This window comes from Amblyomma mixtum, chromosome 9 (assembly GCF_055824585.1).
Source record: "Amblyomma mixtum isolate Tamu chromosome 9, ASM5582458v1, whole genome shotgun sequence".
In the NCBI taxonomy this organism is placed as follows: domain Eukaryota; kingdom Metazoa; phylum Arthropoda; class Arachnida; order Ixodida; family Ixodidae; genus Amblyomma; species Amblyomma mixtum.
Genome location: NC_143020.1, coordinates 103892084 through 103907849, shown reverse-complemented (window position 1 = coordinate 103907849; position 15766 = coordinate 103892084). Strand labels below are relative to the sequence as shown.

Genomic DNA, 15766 nt, shown 5'->3' with positions numbered 1-15766 from the left:
CTTCGCTCTCCTAGTGATATCCGTTGCGCTATATTAGAAATATGGGCCCAATATTGTAAATATATTGGCAATTGCCTGTCCTACAAAGGACCACAGTGAAACCACTAATTGCCAATACTGGGCCTATTGTGCTGCTTGGGTAACGTCAGGGTCGTGCGTGAGAGGTCGACACATGCGCCATTCTTTCCGCAGTGTAGCTGTAACGCGGCTGTCATGACGATAATGAAACACGAGTAAATCAGCGCGTTTGTACAGCTGCAGCTCTTTTGCAGCCCTGCGCATGTGCTTGAATTATTTGTCATTTAAAGAATAGAGCTTTAATGTAGCATTTTATTTCTCAATGCACTTGAGGAAGACAAAAAAGAGCATCTAGATAAGTACGTGAAAAAAACGCATGTTTCTCTTTTGCACAATACTTTCTTCCGAAAAGAATAGATATATACAACGTATCAGCAATCAAAGCTGCGAGTACCTGTAACGCTGTCCTCTTGGTATAAGCCATCAAAGGGGGTGACGCTTCGATAGCTTTGACTAAAAAGGAGATTGCTTACTTTAAATCAGTAGTGAAGTAATCAATCTTGCTAGTTTGTGTTCCAGGTTTCTTTTTTTTTCACCTGCTTTTCCGATATTATCGTATCAATTCTTTTGCCCAGTTTATTGCATTTCTTCGTTTCTCATTCTCCTCCTATTTATGCTATAACCTTCCTAATGAGATGTCAGTGGTGAGACAGCGCTGGCGTGTGTGTCTTGCTTTTTGTATTTATGCTTTTTTTGGCTCTGAATTTTTCAGACATGCATGCACTCCAACTCGCTATATTGAGAATCCTCTTAGTTTTCTGCCGAAAGTAAAATAAACGCTAGGTATGGATGTATATTTTCTGCCTAGACTTCTGTATATCTTCTTCTGTATCTTCTTAGACTTCGTATATCTTCTGCCTAGAGTTTGGAAGCCAAACTCTACTGGTTGACTTGCTTTCATAATATGAGATAAGTAAAGACATCAGAATTTTTGTTGCGATTTTTCTTCTCTGTAATGATGGATAAGACATTATTATACATGGACCACCACGCGCTATTCCTCTCCCACCTTTGAATAATGTATAATTGAATTTCTTCTGTTACATGTTCTGGTGTCGGTTTCAACAGATAACCGATGGCTCTGACATCGGAGATCAGTATAGGTGACTTGGGGCATGAGAAAACTTCAGTATAATCACCGCTTCGTCTTTTTCATTCTCTACAACGCTAAATCCAAACCGCCTCAAGAGCTGGATGCACAGCTAGTGAAACAGCAGCAATTATTTTGCAGTTTTCTTTATGCTTAACGTGACCTATATGACCTATGACGTCATAGCTATCGCTTGGCTGTTCAAAACGAAACAGGGGGGAGAAGAAATTCATTACAAAAGTTATTTACTGCTTATAGCCGAATGCTTAGCGGTGATTCGTGCATAGCAATGTATTGCAAATCATCATAAGGAAGAAATTTGCGAGTAAAAGTTGGTGTCTATACACCGTTAAGACGATGCTTGAATTTTGGATCCAGTTGCATGCCGAGGACTGAGCTATAAATAACATTTCGGAGCCCATATGTTTAAAACAGGATGAAGTTAATCGTATTGAACCTGCATTACAGCGCCGTCAGTCTGTTTCCCTTGTCCTCTGTCCGTGTTCGTAAGCGCTGGTTTTTCTACAGTCGATCACCACCAACTCGCGCAATCCTCAGTTCTTCTGCATTACAACTCGGTAGTTTTGCTTTCGGGCAACGTTTGTATGGAACTTTTCAACACGAAGACTATTAATCGGACGTCGACTTCAAAATATAAAAGCGAACGTAGCAGATCGAACGCGTCGACTCGACACGTTCTGATGGCTACACGGTATCACCATTAAGCTCGTATGGCCATTTCAAAACCTGAAGCCAGTGTACGTACCATTAAAAACGGCGTCGACTACAAGCTGCGTTGTCCGCCGTGCTATAAATGAGTAAAGAGGAACTTTTTTTTTGTCACAATACAATCTTATGCCTATGAAATATGCAGCGTCCTACTCAAACCTCGCTGAAGACAGAACACGTTAAGGCTGCCACACAGTTGTTGAAGAAGTATGCACTTTATTCTCAAAGACCGCTTGATGGGAGCAGTGGCCGCTCTGTACTTCTGACTCCAAGTCAGTACACTGAGACATCAAATTTTTGATTTTCTATTTCCTTCTTTCAAACGATTCTATAGAGATTTGCATACATGGAACATCCCGTGGTATTCGCCTACGACCACTAAATAGTGGGATCGAATTCATTCTCAACGTCGTTTCGGTCCCGGTTTGATCAACCCAACAATGCCTGGGACATGTAGGTGAACGTTAGGTCACGTGAGACACAAAGAAAGTGCAATATAACTGCCGATACGGTATTTGTTGTAATTATAGTTCGGCAAGATAATCATAGTAGTTACGTAATATAGGTCTTGAAGCAGGCTGGCTTAAGTGCTTCAGTGAGTTAATAACAATGTATCAGCGTTTATATTGCAGTTTCTGCGAGGCCCAAGTGACCTAAAGTTCAACAGCACGTCACATCTATTGACCGGTTGATGAAACCGAAACAAAAACGGCATGAGAGAATAAATTCAATGATTAATTATTTAGCACTCGTAGGAGAATAGCACACAGTTATCCATGCATTCTAATGTCTAACGCATCATTTTAAAGAACAAAACATGCAATAATATTAGGTGCGTATATAGTCGTTTAAACGGACTAATGTTAATACACTAATGTGTTTATTTTGCGCCCTCCCTTTTGTGACTACTGAGTCGCGCTGCATTCATTGAATAGAAACGAAGGATGGCACTTTTGGAGGAGAGGATATGAGTGGAGGGAGAGTGGGTGGCTTCCTAACTAGCGGGTGGGTTGGGGAGGTTAGTGGTGGGTGGCTTATGGTTCAGGTGGAGGCTTCAAATGTCCAAACAGGGGGGAGGGGGGGGGGGTGGAGAGGTGAACTTCACACGCTGAAGGGTGGAGGCGTCACACGGCATCATTTTGGGGTGGGGGAACGTCGCCCGCAATGTTGACGCGATAAAAGAAACAAAAATGTTAAAACAAAGCACATTCCCCAGGTGAGGCTCGAACTCACAACCCCGGCATAGCTCACGAAGCACTCTCGTATAAGTACCGTGCGCTAACCAATTGCGCCACTGGGGAACGATTTTTTCCTTTATTACATGGAAGAACTTCCGTAAAAAGGGGGAAAACTTTAATCAGACTGGTTCGCGGCTCAAGTTGCCGGGCTGCTTAATACGAGCCCGCCATAGCCCTAACTCAACACTGCATCCCCATCACTGGGGAACGACGACTCAGCTGTTGTGTCCGCATCGGGATCTCATTTCGTCTCCATCTGTCCGTCCTTCGCTCTCCTAGTGATATCCGTTGCGCTATATTAGAAATATGGGCCCAATATTGTAAATATATTGGCAATTGCCTGTCCTACAAAGGACCACAGTGAAACCACTAATTGCCAATACTGGGCCTATTGTGCTGCTTGGGTAACGTCAGGGTCGTGCGTGAGAGGTCGACACATGCGCCATTCTTTCCGCAGTGTAGCTGTAACGCGGCTGTCATGACGATAATGAAACACGAGTAAATCAGCGCGTTTGTACAGCTGCAGCTCTTTTGCAGCCCTGCGCATGTGCTTGAATTATTTGTCATTTAAAGAATAGAGCTTTAGTGTAGCATTTTATTTCTCAATGCACTTGAGGAAGACAAAAAAGAGCATCTAGATAAGTACGTGAAAAAAACGCATGTTTCTCTTTTGCACAATACTTTCTTCCGAAAAGAATAGATATATACAACGTATCAGCAATCAAAGCTGCGAGTACCTGTAACGCTGTCCTCTTGGTATAAGCCATCAAAGGGGGTGACGCTTCGATAGCTTTGACTAAAAAGGAGATTGCTTACTTTAAATCAGTAGTGAAGTAATCAATCTTGCTAGTTTGTGTTCCAGGTTTCTTTTTTTTTCACCTGCTTTTCCGATATTATTGTATCAATTCTTTTGCCCAGTTTATTGCATTTCTTCGTTTCTCATTCTCATCCTATTTATGCTATAACCTTCCTAATGAGATGTCAGTGGTGAGACAGCGCTCACGTGTGTGTCTTGCTTTTTGTATTTATGCTTTTTTTGGCTCTGAATTTTTCAGACATGCATGCACTCCAACTCGCTATATTGAGAATCCTCTTAGTTTTCTGCCGAAAGTAAAATAAACGCTAGGTATGGATGTATATTTTCTGCCTAGACTTCTGTATATCTTCTTCTGTATCTTCTGTAGACTTCGTATATCTTCTGCCTAGAGTTTGGAAGCCAAACTCTACTGGTTGACTTGCTTTCATAATATGAGATAAATAAAGACATCAGAATTTTTGTTGCGATTTTTCTTCTCTGTAATGATGGATAAGACATTATTATACATGGACCACCACGCGCTATTCCTCTCCCACCTTTGAATAATGTATAATTGAATTTCTTCTGTTACATGTTCTGGTGTCGGTTTCAACAGATAACCGATGGCTCTGACATCGGAGGTCAGTATAGGTGACTTGGGGCATGAGAAAACTTCAGTATAATCACCGCTTCGTCTTTTTCATTCTCTACAACGCTAAATCCAAACCGCCTCAAGAGCTGGATGCACAGCTAGTGAAACAGCAGCAATTATTTTGTGTTTTCTTTATGCTTAACGTGACCTATATGACCTATGACGTCATAGATATCGCTTGGCTGTTCAAAACGAAACAGGGGGGAGAAGAAATTCATTACAAAAGTTATTTACTGCTTATAGCCGAATGCTTAGCGGTGATTCGTGCATAGCAATGTATTGCAAATCATCATAAGGAAGAAATTTGCGAGTAAAAGTTGGTGTCTATACACCGTTAAGACGATGCTTGAATTTTGGATCCAGTTGCATGCCGAGGACTGAGCTATAAATAACATTTCGGAGCCCATAGGTTTAAAACAGAATGAAGTTAATCGTATTGAACCTCCATTACAACTCGGTAGTTTTGCTTCGGGAAACGTTTCTATGGAGCTTTTCAGCACGAAGACTATCAATCGGACCTTGACTTCGAAATATAAAAGCGAACGTAGCATATCGAATGCGTCGTCTCGACACGTTCCGATTGCTACAGAGCGTCATCAAGCTTGTGTGGTCATTGGAAAACCTGCAGCCCGTGTGCGTACCATTAAAAACAGCGTCGAGTACAAGATGTGTTGTCTGTCCTGCCATAAATGATGAAAGCGTAACTTTTTTTGTGCCATTTTGCGCCCTCCGTTTTGTGAGTACTGAGTCGCGCTGTATCCATTGCATAGAAATGAAGGGTGGTGGTTTTGGAGGCGAGGATATGAGTGGAGGGTGGATGGTTGCATTGCTATCTAACGGGTGGGTTGGGGAGGTTAGTTCTGGGTGGCACTTAGGGTTAGGGTAGAGGCTTCACATGTCTAAATGGGGGGAGAGGGGGAAACTCCGCACGTTGAAGGGTGGAAGTATCACAAGGTGCCGTTTTGGAGTAATGTCGCCCGCAATGTTGGCGCAATAATAGAAAAAAAATTGTAAAAAATGCATTCCCCAGGTGAGGCTCGAACTCACAACCCCGGCATAGCTCACGAAGCACTGTCGTATAAGTACCGTGCGCTGACCAATTGCGCCACTGGGGAACTGACGCCTCAGCTGTTGTGTCCGCGTCGGGATCTCATTTCGTCTCCGTCCATCCATCGCTCTCATAAAGACATGCGTCGCGCTACTGCACAGGTAATCGACCCAATATTGGACACATATTGGTAATGACCGGCCCTACAAAGGACCAGTGTAAAACCATACATCCTCAATATTGGACGATTACCCGTGTGGCTTGGGTAACGTCGGGGTCTTGTGCGAGTGGTCGGCACATGTGCCATGCTTGCTGCGATGAAGCTGTAACCCGGCTGTCATGACGATATTCAAACACGAGTAAATCAGTCAGTTTGTGCAGCTGCAGCTCTTTTGCACCCTGCGCACGTGCGCGAATTATTTGCCATTTAAACAGTAGAATTTTAGTATAGCATTTTATGTCTCAATGCACTTGAGGGAGACAAAAAAGGGCATACAAATAAGTACATGAAAAAAAAACGTCTGTCACTCTTTTGAATAATATTTCCTTCCTAGAAGAATGGAAATATACAACGCGTTAACGAGCAAAGCTGCGAGTACGTGTAACGCTGTCCTCTTAGTAGAAGTCATCAAAGGTGGTTACGCTTTGATAGCTTTCACTAAAAAAGAGATTGCTTACCTTGAATCAGTAGGGAAGTAATCAACCTAGCGAGCCTGTGTTTGAGGCCTCTTTTTTCGCCTGTTTTCCCGATATTATCGTATCAATTCTATTGTCCTGTTTATTGCATGTCTTCGTTTCTCAATTTCATCCTATTTATGCTATAATCGTCCTAATGAAAAGTCTGTTGTGATACAGCGCTCGTGCGTGTGATCTTGCTTTTTGTATTCGTGTTTTCTTTCGCGGTGAGTTTTCCAGACATGCATCCACTCCAACTCACTCAACTCATCATCCTCGTGCTTTTCTGCCGAATTTAAAATAAAGGCTAGGTACGAATGTATATTTTCTGCCTAGACGTTTTCGAAGACAAACTATACTGGTTGTCTTGCGTTTATAATATGAAATAAGTAAAGGCACCAAGTTTTTGGTTTCAATTTTTTTCTTCTCTGTAATGATGCAAAAGACGTTAGTTTACATGGACCACCACGTGCTATTTCTCTCCGACCTTCGAATAATTTATAATTGAATTTATTCCGTCACATGTTCTGGTTTCGATTTCAACAGATTACCGATGGCTCTGACGTTGGAGGTGAGTATAGGTAACACAGGGCATGACAAAACTGCAGTATAATCTCTACTTCGTCCTTTTCATTCTCTACAACGCTAAAGCCAAACCCCCTCAAGAGCTGGTTGCACAGCTAGTGAAACAGCAGCAATTATTTTGCAGTTTTCTTGATGCTGCACGTGACCTATCTGACCTCTGACGTAATAGCTATCGCTCGACTGTTCAAACCGAAACAGGTGGGTGAAGAAATTCAATAACAAATTCTTTAGTGCTTCTTGGCGAATAGCTCGTGGTCATTCATACATGGTAATGTCTTAGGTATCATCACAAAAAAGAAATTTGCAATCAAAAGTGCGTGTCTATACACCTTTAACACAATGCTTGAATTTTGGATCCAGTTGCACGCCGAGGACTGAGCTATACCATTTAGGAGCCCATAAGCTCAAAAAAGAATGAAGTTAATCGTATTAAACCTGCATTACAACTAGGTTGTTTTGCTTCGGGAAACGTTTCTATAGAACTTCCCATACGAATACTATCAATCGGACGTCGACTTATAAAAGTGAACGTAGCGGATCGCATGTGTCGACTCGACACGTTCTGATTACTACAGGGCATCATCAAGCTGATGTGGCCATTGCAAAACCTGCAGCCCGTGTACATAACATTAAAAACGGCATCGACTACAAGCTGTGCGGCCTGGCGAGCCAAAGGTGATTAATGAGTATTTTTTTTTTGTCTTAATACGACCTTATGCCTATGAAATATGCAGCGTAGTACTCAAACCTCGCTGAAGAGAGAACAAGTTGAGGCTGCCAAAGAGTTGCTGAATAAGTATGAACTTTATTCTGAAAACACTTTTCGATGGGAGCAGTATGGGTCCCTCCAGACTTTTTTCTTCTAGTCGTCCTTATAAACAGGCTCGGTCTATAAAGACGAGTTGTTCAATTACCGCTGTATCTTCTGAGGTAGAAGTGCTGAATGTCTATTTCTTGCGCCATAGAGCTCGAGAGTAGTTAATCGCGGCAATGGAACGAACATGCTAACCCATGTGTAGTATGTGCGTAAGCGAGTTTCGCGCTGAATCATCGGTATCTATGAAATAGGCAGATCTGAATTCCACGATAATAAACTAACTGCTTCTTGTCCGACCCTACTGAGCAATTCTAGACAGAAGTATTTTTTAGCTGGAAACCTATATGAACGCAATTTTTCATATAATTGTTGTGTCCCCTTATTGCTTTTGTGTGTGTGCGCCCCCGTAACGACCACTCGCATCCTCCTCCTAACGACCACTCGCATCCTCCTCCTAACGACCACTCGCATCCTCCTCCTAACGACCACTTGCCCCTCGTCGCACGCTGTCGCCAGATGCCCCCCCCCCCCCATGGTGCGCCCCCGCATCCTCCTCCTGTTTTGGGAAGCCACTCCCTCCCGTGGACGCTTCTCCGCTCCCTCCTTTCTTCGGGCGGCCAGTTCGGCTGCTGCCTCGGTCGACGCTGGTCGCACCCTCATCGGCTTTAAATAAACGAAGTCTTAAAGTACCGTGTGCGTCTTTCGCTGCATTCAACACAGCGACCGGACACGACAGTGGCGACGAGAAAGTGGATTCGACCCGCGCTACGCAACGCTATTGACAAGCCATGGCTACGCGAGGGTTTCCCAATCAGATACCAGAGTTCAACGGCTCATCGTGGTCATCGTGGGTTGGACGCCTTCAGTTCTACTTTGAAGCTAACAACATCACAGACCCAGCCTTGAAGAGGGCCAACCTGCTGACGCTGTGCGGGGAGCAGACCTACGATACTGTCTGCGCCCTTATTCAGCCAAGCACACCAGCGGCAGTGTCTTACGACGACATCGTAAAAGCGCTGCAAAAGCACTACGACCCAAGGCCATCCGAGGTCTACAGCCGGGCTCGCTTCCAACGACGAGATCAACTGGGAGGAGAAACTGTGAGCGCCTACGTAGCCGCGCTCAAGAAGCTCGCTGCCGACTGCAATTTTGGAACGCTGTCGACAACAGCTACCGGGCAGGAGGGAGACGCAGCTTCTTCTGCTAACACCACCATGCTTCCCTTGGACGTGATGTTACGCGACAGATTTGTGTGCGGACTGAGTGACGAGTCACTGCAGCAGCGCCTGTTCGCTGAGAAGGACCTCACATTCAGCAAAGCTTACGACATCGCCGTTCGAGCGGAGAGCGCCGGTCACCAGCAGAGAGGGATTCGCCGGAACACCGAGCCGGTACACCAGACAAGCAACCAGGTGCGCAAGCCTTCTGTTGTTGTAAAATCGGTCAAAAAGGCACAACGCTGCTGGCGGTGTGACGACCAACACAACCCCCAGGGATGTCGATTCCAGTCAGCCACGTGTAATTTTTGCCACAAGCGAGGGCATATCGAAAGAGCATGCATTACGAAACGGAGACTTGCCAAGATAAAGTCACCTTCCCAGCCTAATCACAGCGTCAACGCCTCAGAGAATACGCCGCTATCTGATCTCCATGGAACAACATCAGCAACACCATCTGTGTTGTACGACCTGAACACCATGAATCTCGGCACGCGACCGAAGATTTTTACAGAAGTAAGCGTACATCACCAGCTGATTAAGTTCGAGGTGGACTCCGGCGCAGCCTGTACTCTGATCAGTGAGGACACGTTCCGAACTTCATGGCCATCTGACGCACCCGCCCTGCAACAAGACGACACGCACCTGCGAACGTGGTCAGGACAGAATCTGCCACTATTGGGCTCTGCCAACGTGCAGGTTAACTACAACGGCCAGACCCATACGCCACCTCTGCTTGTTGTGAAGGGCACAGGATCAAGCCTTCTAGGGAGAAACTGGTTTTCTCCACTAGGCGTGATGATATGCGGCATACACCAGACGCCGAGCCAGAACATGGTTGAGCAACTGCAAGAGAAATACGAAAGAGTATTCTCGGAAGAGATTCCAGGAAACGAAGGGCCCCCGGTCACACTGGAGTTGTTGGACAACGCGCAACCCAAATTTCTGAAGGCCAGGCCGGTGCCGTTTGCTCTCCGAGATTCAGTTGAAAAAGAGTTGGACAAACTGGAGCAGCAAGGTGTCATCGAGCCGACGCAGCATTCAGAATGGGCCACACCACTTGTCGTAGTTCGCAAGAAGAACGGAACCATACGCCTCTGCGGAGACTACCGGAGCACCGTCAATCTTGCGACTAAAGCGTCCTCTTACCCGCTACCGACACCTGAAGAAGTATTCAGTGTACTGCGTGGCGCAAGAGTCTTCAGCACATTGGACCTCACCCAGGCGTATCAGCAGCTGAAGGTGAGCGAGTCAACTGCTGAATTATTGGCAATTAACACACTGAAGGGCTTGTACAAAGTCAAGCGACTGCCTTTTGGCGTAGCTGCAGCCCCGGCCATATTTCAAAAATTCATGGAGACAGTGCTTCAGGGCATCCCAGGAGTTTGTGTCTACCTTGACGATGTCATCATCAGTGGCACTTCCACTGAAGAGCATGCAGTGCGCCTAGAGCTCGTTCTCGAAAGGCTAGCAAACGCTAATTTGTGCATAAGCAAATCGAAGTGCTGTTTTGCGGTGCCAGAGGTGCAATTTCTGGGACACCGAATTGATGCGGAAGGCATTCACCCTACCGAGGACAAAGTGCGAGCGATCACAGAAGCACGAGCTCCAACAAACAAGCAGGAGCTACAGGCTTTTCTCGGACTCTTGACGTTCTACGACCGGTTCTTGGAACAAAGAGCTACCGTGGCCAACGACTTATACCAACTCCTTCGGAAAGATGTGACATGGACATGGTCGCCACGCCATCAGCAGTCATTCGATGCCCTGAAAGACCTGATTCGAAGATGTACAGTCCTCCGCCACTACGACGAAAGGAAGCCTCTGCTTTTGGCTTGCGACGCATCACCGTACGGAGTCGGCGCGGTTATATCGCAAACTGACGAGCAAGGAAGGGAAGCTCCCATCGCCTTCGCCTCATGTACGTTGTTCGCAAGCAGAACGCAACTACGCGCAACTTGACAAAGAAGGGCTAGCCATCGTCTACGCGGCGACACATTTTCACCAGTACATTGCCGGCCGGAAGGTGACCTTTATAACCGATCACCGACCGCTATTGGGCATTCTGGGACCACAAAGGCCTATTCCACCAACTTTGTCTCCGCGAATGACACGTTGGTGCATCAAACTCTCAGCGTACGACTACGCTCTGGTCTACCGCAATGGGAGTAAACATCAAAACGCCGATGCGCTAAGCCGTCTGCCACTAGACGCAACTGTTGACGAACCATTTCCACCAGGAGACGTTCTGATGTTCGAAGCACTGCCAGAACCTCCGCTTACAGCAGGCACAGTTGCAGCATCTACGCAGAAGTGCGCAGCTCTCCGGCTAGTTTACACAGCTGTTCAACAAGGCAACGTGCATAAACTCAAAGGGGACAACTTCGACGCTTACCGCAGGCGAGCTACAGAGTTGAGCACCCATCGCGGCTGCATCATATTTGGGTCCCGAGTTGTGATGCCGAGAGAACTACGCGCACAAGCTATGTCTCTCATCCACGCCGGACATCGGGGCATCGTTGCAATGAAAAAGTGTGCCAGAAGCTACATGTGGTGGCCTGGCATTGACAACGACATCGAAACAGTGGTGCGAGAATGCAAGCCTTGCCAGAGCAGCCGGAGCGCCCCGCCGAAAGCTCCTGTCCCAGAATGGGAAAAGCCAGACACACCATGGCACACACTGCACATTGATTTTGCAGGACCAATTGAGGGCTGCACTTTCCTTGTGGTCGTAGATGCCTACACAAAGTGGCTTGAGATAAGGCAAATGGGACAGACGACTTCGGCAGCAGTCATTGACAACCTCCGATCACTATTTGCAACGTTCGGCCTGCCGCGCAAGGTAGTGTCGGACAACGGAACACCGTTTGTGTCTGCGGAGATCCTCAAGTTTTATCGCGACAACGGGATCTCATCAGTTACATCGGCCCCCTACCACCCAGCGACAAACGGACAAGCCGAGCGCTACGTAGCCGAGCTAAAACGCGCCCTTGAAAGAGATCAGACAGGCTCGCTGCAGCGCCGCCTTGCGCGCTTTCTCTTCAAGCAGCACACGACGGTTCAGAGCACAACAGGCGAGACCCCCTCGAAAATGATGTTCGAGCGTGAAATGCGAACCCAGCTCACAGCCATCCTCCCCGAGCCAAAGGCAGAGACGTTCCGGGAAGAAAAAGCAATTCCGCGCTGCGGCACGCTTAATGAGGGGCAGCGCGTCCTCGCCCGACAGTTTCTGAAAAAGCCACGCTGGGAGGAAGCTACAATTATCAGACGCATAGGCCTGCGCTCTTGGCTCGTCAACATACATGGCACAGTAGCACGCCGACATCTCAACCAGCTGCGTAGATTTACGACGCCGTCTGAGAGCTGTCCGCCAGCGGAGAGAACACGTGCACCATCTTCCCACATAGCCTGGCACCTCTTCCCGGAAGAAGAGACTTCGCCCAGGACAGACCTAGGAGACACAGCGAACAACAGCCAGCCTACAAGTGTTTCTCCCCCGAGCGCACAAAGCCAGCGCGCCTCCACGCGTGAGCGCCGACCCCCTGCACGATACCAGGCAACTTTCTAAGGGGGAAGGAAGTGTTGTGTCCCCTTATTGCTTTTGTGTGTGTGCGCCCCCGTAACGACCACTCGCATCCTCCTCCTAACTACCACTCGCATCCTCCTCCTAACGACCACTCGCATCCTCCTCCTAACGACCACTTGCCCCTCGTCGCACGCTGTCGCCAGATGCCCCCCCCATGGTGCGCCCCCGCACCCTCCTCCTGTTCTGGGAAGCCACTCCCTCCCGTGGACGCTTCTCCGCTCCCTCCTTTCTTCGGGCGGCCAGTTCGGCTCCTGCCTCGGTCGACGCTGGTCGCACCCTCATCGGCTTTAAATAAACGAAGTCTTAAAGTACCGTGTGCGTCTTTCGCTGCATTCAACACAGCGACCGGACACGACAATAATGTAACATTTCACTATAACAATCAATATATCCGCCGATCAATCGACGGCAGGCTTGTATATTTTTTACTAATAGCGTTCTTGCTGTCATCAAAAGCGTTGCTCATTTGTTTTCTATGGCAGCCTTAACTGTTCGATGCGATCGGTGGAAACATTTTAAAAGAAGGATTTTGTACATATCAGAAGAATGGACTGTTACCTTCAATATTTCCATAACAGTATCTTACAATTTTTCAATTTTCAAAATTTTTGTCCCAGTATGTCGCACATGGTCTTGTCTCAAGGACGACATTGAATATTTAGCTACTAGCCCAACTGCAGACTGTCATCAGCATATTATGAGCGAGCAGTAATGCAGAGGACAGTCGATAAGCTACTAACAACGAAATTCGCCTGCACTTCTGCAGTGAACTTGGAACTGTATCATAGATAATCCGCTGAAAAAAAAACAACTGAAAAAAAGAACAGCACGATTCTCACTTATGGTATTCGAGTAATCGTTAAATTCATATTAATAAAATGTTAAATTTTTCACTTCTTTTGTCTGTACCTTTCAGTCAGCTACCGGGCCATAGGTACGGTGCCTGTTAAATGAAGGTACCGTACCAATTACACAAGAAATTTCATATGCAGAATGTCGTCTTCTCCTGTAGAGTCGGATTTCATAAACATGATTACTTCTCTTTGCCAGAAATCTTCAGCGGTCCGACAAAGATGCCATACGAAGTACATGAAACTCCTTTTACTGAAGCTAATATTTGCGTGGTGTGTTCTGTTTTTTTTTTGTTTGTTTTTTATAGTGCGAGAGCATTATATGGCTATGCTGCGTCAGCGAAATGTGTCCGCAATTTCGACCGCACGATTACGTCGTTCTCTCAAGATAAATGTGTGAAAGTGTGATTGTGACAGGTAGTGTGTGATAAAATGTTGCCGTGGGAAAAATGTGGTTGATGAGGTGTAATTAGTTAATTAATTGAACGCAAAAAATACACTTAGACGTCGAAGTATAGCCATGGAAGTCGATTAGTACACGGACGTCAGAACAGCCAACGACGTCGATATAGTATGTGGACGTTTTGCTTTCGCATTGCTCCAATGCGGTTCGCCGCCGTGATCTCGAAGGTATTTTATTCAAAATTTTCGCATTTATTCCACTTGCGACATTAAAGCCTTGATTGATTGCCACTCTGTGGACTTGTAGAGCCGTAATAGCGCTCGGCGACTAACCATGGAGAGCGATGCTTGCACAATTGCGACAAAATGGCGCGAGTGTTTTCCTCGTAATTGCGGAACATTCCTACTCACAAGGGCAGCTCCTAAGTAGAATCCATCACATTTTAATTGCGCCACGGCCACAAGGGTACATTTCGCATTTCGCATCGCATTTTCTACCACGACGTGAGGCAACATTGCTGTGCCATCTGTGGCTTGGTGTCGCATTCACAAACCATTACTCTACTGTGATCGGCATGGCTGCTAACCGTGCATGTGACATCTGTGGCCGCGATGAGACCATATCTCATACTCTTTGTGAAAGCCCGGCGTACAGTTCTGCAAGTCATTCTCTACGCTTTGCGCTGGAACACATCGATACAAGCCCGCTGACGGAGGTCACGATTCTTGGACACTGACCGCGGTGATCATCGGCGGTGAGGGCCTGCCGGGCCCTCCTGCGGTTCTGCACGACAAGCTGTGACCTTGCCGAAGCCTTTTCGCCTTCTGCTTTTTCTTATCTCTCCTTTTCCCCCTTCACCTTTATATCCGCTTATCCCTTTCCCCCGTGCACGGTAACAAAGTCGTTTCATCTTCCGGTTAGCTGGTTAACTTCCCCGCCTTTCTTTCTTTCTTTCTTTCTTTCTTTCTTTTCTTTCTTTCTTTCTTTCTTTCTTTCTTTCTTTCTTTCTTTCTTTCTTTCTTTCTTTCTTTCTTTCTTTCTTTCTTTCTTTCTTTCTTTCTTTCTTTCTTTCTTTCTTTCTTTCTTTCTTTCTTTCTTTCTTTCTTTCTTTCTTTCTTTCTTTCTTTCTTTCTTTCTTTCTTTCTTTCTTTCTTTCTTCTTCCTCCTCCTACATCGCAGTTAGTTTTTTAGGGTTTTATAGATATAAACGTCCCAAACCGACTCATCGAAACTCCAAAGCGATTCGGGGTTTCACAGAGCCGATTGGAGAATATTGTGAAGGAATAGAAGAAGACGAAGAGGGCATTGGCGCGTACAGGAGCGCTTGCGCTAGGCCCGCAGCCATTAATTTATGCCTTCGCCATCCGTCATGTCATCCAGTTTTCACTGGCTTGACGTCACTGAACAATATAATGAGACGCGGAGTAAGTAGCTCATAGAAGCGAGATTGTAGTTAAAGTCAGGGTACTGAACAGCGAATGGGTAGAAAGTTAATAATGCTCGAATAGGACGAGTACAAGAGGCAAAGAAACGAATTCAACAGCACGGGTGCAAAAATGAACCAACTAGCCGCAAGAACGTCCTGCTGAAGCCAATAGGGGCCACGGGTTGAGTAGTTGCCGCTCGCTACTTCGTCACCGTTTTTATAGTTTCATAGTTTTTTACCGGCCTACGCGAATAGAAATGACACGAATTTCATTAACTGCATGATAATTTTCGGTCTTTTTAAGTTTACGGACTTTGCGCCGTGTTCCTAGCTACAAAACAGACCAATATTTTTATGTCTTTCACTTCAGGAACGCTTTAACTGCGTTATTTTTACAGAAGGAGCATCGACCGTGGCCACAGTTTTAAAACATCGAATAGAGTCGACCCGATCGAATGTGTTGACCGTGTTGATTGCTTCACTCCATTAAGCCTGCCGTGCGGGCGAAAGCCTTCTCTCCAAATGAATGCCACCAGCAATACGTTTCGCCCGAAGCTTTTGTGGCTATGGTATCA

The 15766-nt window shown here is 46.3% G+C and overlaps 1 protein-coding gene and 2 non-coding genes across 3 annotated transcripts in view; 1 reads left to right on the top strand and 2 right to left on the bottom strand.

Moving 5' to 3' along the window:
• LOC149330454 (glycine receptor subunit beta-type 4-like) overlaps positions 1 to 15766 on the top strand; it is a 99205-nt gene that overhangs the window by 8168 nt on the left and 75271 nt on the right. The gene's annotated exons all lie outside the window — the stretch shown is intronic.
• Positions 3106 to 3198, bottom strand: TRNAI-UAU (transfer RNA isoleucine (anticodon UAU)). The gene is given in 2 exon segments: positions 3106 to 3141; positions 3161 to 3198. It is a non-coding gene; the product is annotated as a tRNA-Ile (tRNA).
• On the bottom strand, positions 5606 to 5698 carry TRNAI-UAU (transfer RNA isoleucine (anticodon UAU)). Its single transcript is given in 2 exon segments — positions 5606 to 5641; positions 5661 to 5698. It is a non-coding gene; the product is annotated as a tRNA-Ile (tRNA).